This window comes from Heloderma suspectum, chromosome 14 (genome assembly GCF_057233095.1).
Source record: "Heloderma suspectum isolate Gila_16-S chromosome 14, 16-S_ref, whole genome shotgun sequence".
Lineage (NCBI taxonomy): Eukaryota > Metazoa > Chordata > Lepidosauria > Squamata > Helodermatidae > Heloderma > Heloderma suspectum.
In genome coordinates this window covers 16,980,634-16,985,317 of record NC_139471.1, presented here as the reverse complement: position 1 = coordinate 16,985,317, position 4,684 = coordinate 16,980,634, and the positions used below count along the sequence as shown (strand labels likewise).

General features: G+C 46.2%; 1 long non-coding RNA gene across 1 annotated transcript; it reads right to left on the bottom strand.

Annotated features, from left to right (window-relative positions):
• Nucleotides 1–967: 967 nt before the first annotated feature.
• On the bottom strand, nucleotides 968–4,394 carry LOC146335726 (uncharacterized). The gene is made up of 3 exons (XR_014785908.1): nucleotides 3,916–4,394; nucleotides 2,609–2,702; nucleotides 968–1,319 (listed from the first exon to the last, which is right to left on the bottom strand). It is a non-coding gene; the product is annotated as an uncharacterized LOC146335726 (long non-coding RNA).
• Between the last annotated feature and the right edge of the window lie 290 nt (nucleotides 4,395–4,684).

The following is a 4,684-nucleotide window of genomic DNA, read 5'->3' as shown; positions in this document are numbered from 1 at the left end:
TATAACATAAAACATTCTTAGTTATACAATTATTTATTTATTTTAAAATACTTCTTGGCCACCTTTCAAGGGAGAAGCCCTCCCAAGGTGGTGTTTATACAATGTTCATACACTTTTTACTTAATAATGTACTGGTTCTCTAGAGAGACAACGCACTCTAAAAAGAGGACAGAGGCTGGATAGATACAGAGGGAGGGAGTGGAACCCTCCCTTGACCTGATGAGAAGAGGCACTTTGGATGGCTTCTATCAACTCTGGAGAGCCCTGAGGATGGTGGAATTTCCTGCCAGAAGCTGGCCAGCATATCGGGCCAGACACCACAGTATTGGATGAGAAATGGTCAGAGAAATCGAGATAACAATTGCAGGGGGTACAAGTTCTAAGTACCGGGGGAGGGGGTCCAAGGCAAAACCACCATAGCCCTGCCAGATCACAGTAGCTAAGGTGTGAGGTGGGTGGGTCCTTTTTCATTGGTTTCTTTGCTGGCTTAAAAAAAAAATCCCTCCCATTAAAACCAGTGATAAATTTACAGTATATCAGAATTCATGAAAAGTGAATTCCTCCAAAGATTAAACCTCTACCCAAATGTGTGTGTGTGTGTGGGGGGGGGGCATTGATAAACAATAAGGAAAACCTCCCCTCTTTCACATGGGGGGTGAATTTTGAGAATGGGTGAAGATTTACCCACGTATCCCCCCTGCCTCCTCGCTAGGGATGTACGGACTGTGTAAAATCCACTCTGTCTGTGTTTCGTGAATTGTCAGGCGCCTTTCGTTCCATCATCCGCCCACAGATGGATGTGAATTCCCCCCCCCCATCATGCGGAAAAATGCATTAATATTTACGTTAATATCCACATAAGTATTTATGTAAGTCTTTACATAATTTACCTCAGTACGTAACATTTAGCGTATTGTCCCCCATTCCATTCAACATTTCTTCAGCAGAAGCGTATGTATTTTTCTATGGATTTATATGTGTACATTTTGGGAAAGTAAAAAAAAATCATCCGAAAGTCCACAGACTCTGCATGGCCTGAGGGGGGTGCTCCACAGCAGATTCCGCTGGTCAGATTCTTAGAAATCTGAGCTCATTTTAATCCGTCTCAAATTTCTCCAGGATCCCTACTCTTCATTACTTTCAGCTCCTCCTCTTCCTCTTCTTCTTCTTCTTCTTCTTCTTCTTCTTCTTCTTCCTCCTCCTCCTCCTCTCCTCCTCCTCCTCCTCTCCCTCTTCCTCTTTAGTTGGGACTGCCATTTTCCCCAGACCCCTCCAAATAAATGCTACACTATGATGTGGCAATAATGTGGGATGTTACTCTGGAAAGAGAGGAAAAGCAAGCAAACAAACAAACATGGTAGAACATAGTGAGTGCCCATGAGGCAGGGTTGGGTGAACTTACTGCAGTCTGGGTCATGCACTGTGCGCTGGACCCTCACTGGCCAGCTGCCCCTGCTCACCGTGACCAGCAAGTTGCTGGGCAGTCCACAAGCACCCAGGGAGTGGCACTCAGCCACCAGGTCTCTCACCAACCCACCATTTTTCATAAAAAGTGGTGGCTTGACCTTTTCCATAAAGTATAATTTTACTCAAATGGCAGCTGTAAAATGGCCATTTACACAAGCTTACGGGTGTAAATGGTGATTTACGCCCATAACCTTACATAAACGATTGCTTTAGAGCCACCATTTGTGTACAATTGGCCTTTATGAAGAAGGCCGAACCACCATTTTGAGGCTCAGCAAGGGTTCAGGGGGTCCCTGCACTAGCCCTACTTGGCATGCTCCAAGTCAGGCAAGCCTGTGTATCCACATATTGGCATCCAGGGGGTTGAGCTGGCAATTTCTCACCGGCCTCGAGCCCCAGCCAGACACCTGCAACATCCCTACCATGAGGAGTGCTGGTGAGTTTTATGCATTTGCCCTTGAAATTCACCCCCTTCCCAGCCAAAATGCCCCCTTCCATGGAATGTGAATTATCATGTGTGCATGAAGGGAAGGGGCCCTCGGCCATTCTAACATTTTCTTTCCTATCCATGTTCATCACCCATTTATTTAAGGTGCTCTGGGAACAGGCTACTTTTTGTGGTATAAACACAAGCCCTTCTATTAATTTCAAATGATGCATTTTCCATGCCTGGCTATGAATAAACCAGATCAATGCCAGTAACATGGTTTATTGGGTCTCCTGTGAAATTAATTTGTAGAGGGACAGGTCACGGGATGGAGCTGACATGCAGATGAGATTGGTAAGTGAGGGCGTATTGATCATTTCCAGCCAGACCAGGCAGTAATTCCAGCCGATGCCTGGTTCTTGCTCTTGCTTTGGTTCATTATTTATGCCATAAAAACACCACCTCAATGATAATAACAGGTTTCATTTCCAATCCCAAGCATAAAGCATCAACCCGTAAGATTTTGGGAGGTGAGCACAAGAAAGGAGGGGGAGACAGAAAGAGATTTAACAAGTCCTGGAGATGCTCAAAACTGCTGAGGCTGATCATGTGGCTTTTTATGCCCTCCAAAAGGAAGATTGAGAGCAGGTGTTAGATTACTGGGTTTTTTATTAATAACTCAAGGCTTCTACAAGAGGTGGATTGATGGCATACTCAGCACTTAGCCAGTGAATAAAACTCCAGGTTCAGCATCTGACTCAACCACTTCACTCCATCAATGGCCTGCCTCTCCTCATCCAAGAGAAACCTAGGAAGCAAAGATAATGCATCTAGACCCTTCTGCCAGATGGGCATAAAACAATGTCTACCACCACCACCATCTCCACCACCAACACCATCTCCACCACCAACACCACCAAAAGATCAAGTATTTTATTTCTTAGAGTGCAGGGCACCCTTGGGAAACAAAATGGTCTCCTGTTGTTAACCACCATTGGCTTCCTTGCAAGAAAGTCTGAACCAAGCTTAAGGCATTTACTCAAAGGAGTAGGGATGGAGAAATATATATTTGTTTGGTTGACATTTTAATGTAAACTTACATTAAGTTTAATGCCCTTATTTTCGCCATAGTCTACGTAAAGATTTATGTAGACTACAGCGACCAAATAAGGAACGTGAATGGCGGCTCCCTATGGGGGCTGCCATTTGCGTACGCGCTTTTTTTTTTTTAAGTCACCCGTGATAGGCTACGTGATGATTAACGTAGCCTATCACGGCTGACTTTGCAGATCTAGCCGTGATAGGCTGCGTAAATCGTCACGTAGCCTATCACGGGGGCGAGGCGAGGCGCTTTTTTTTTAAAAAAAGTTTTTTTTTAACTTTTTATTTCGCGGCCGGGCGAGGCGAGGCGCCTCCTCCCCGGCCTGAATTTCGGCCGGGCGAGGCGGGAAGCCTCCCCCCCCGGCCTGAACTTCGGGGGGAGCAGCCAAGTGCCTCCCCCCCACCGCGAAGCAAGCTGCGAGACCAGGTGAGTGACTTTTGTGTACCCCTACCATCAGCTTCATAGGATGGCCCTATTGGGTTCTAGTATTTTGAGAGAGGGAGAAAAATGTCTCCCTATCCAACTTCTCCACACCATCCATAATTTTCTAGACCACTACCATGTCTCCCCTCACACATTCAGGTATTTGTTGTTGTTGTTCAGTTGGGAATGTACACTTTTACAAATGTACATTTTTTCCTTATTGAAATGCACATTTCCCCCCCAATTCAACAAAACAAAAGCAAACAAAGAGATGCTCGGGTTCTGGAATGCAAGATAAAACCTACAAAGGAGCCATTTTGTGAACACGCTCCCTCTTTTCCATAATCCCAGTGCTATGAGGGTAAAGTGGGGGAGATTATAAACTGGTGGAGATAATACGTTCTCTTACAACAAATCTCCCATAGAGTCTGAATAAAAGGGAGAACAGGCCGACAGGGTGATTACCTATGTGTAGGGATGTACGAAAGTGACTTACCTTTCGCGGATTATGTTGATGGTGGGGGGGAGGCATTCCATCCCTCCCCCCGGAATCCTGGCCGTGGGGGGAGGCGCTCCGTTCCTCCCCCTCCCCGGAATCCTCAAATGGCTGGCTGTTCTCTGCAGCTCTGCGGAGCAGCCGGCCAGGCCCGGCCTGGCCAGGCCAGAGCCGTCCACAGACAGATTTCCGGCCGCAGAGGGCTCTGGGTTAAAAAAACAAACAAACCCGTATGCAAATGGCAGCGTCTACAGCCGCCGCCATTTGCATTCCTTCTTTTTACCGTCTTAATCTACGTAAATATTTACGTAGAGTATGACGGCGAAAATCAAGGGGAACACAAATAGCGTAGTGGGCGCCATTTGTGTCCCCTTTTTATTCCTCATTTTAGCCTACGTAAATTTTTACATAGGCTAAAAAGGTGAATGAAAAAGGGACGCAAATAGCGCCCTCTACACTATTTAAGTTCCCCTTAATGTAGTCTACATAAGGATTTACGTAGACTGCAGCTACCAAATAAGGAACGCGAATGGCGGCTCCCTATGGGCGCCGCCATTATCCGTACGCACTTTTTTTTTTTTAAAGTCACCCATGATAGGCTACGTGACGATTTACGTAGCCTATCATGGCTGACTTTGCAGATCTAGCCGTGATAGGCTACGTTAATTGTCACGTAGCCTATCACGGGGGCGTTTTTGTTTGTTTTTTTACTTTTTAGTTCGCGGTCGGGCGAGGAGAGGCACCTCCTCCCCGGCCTGAATTTCAGCCG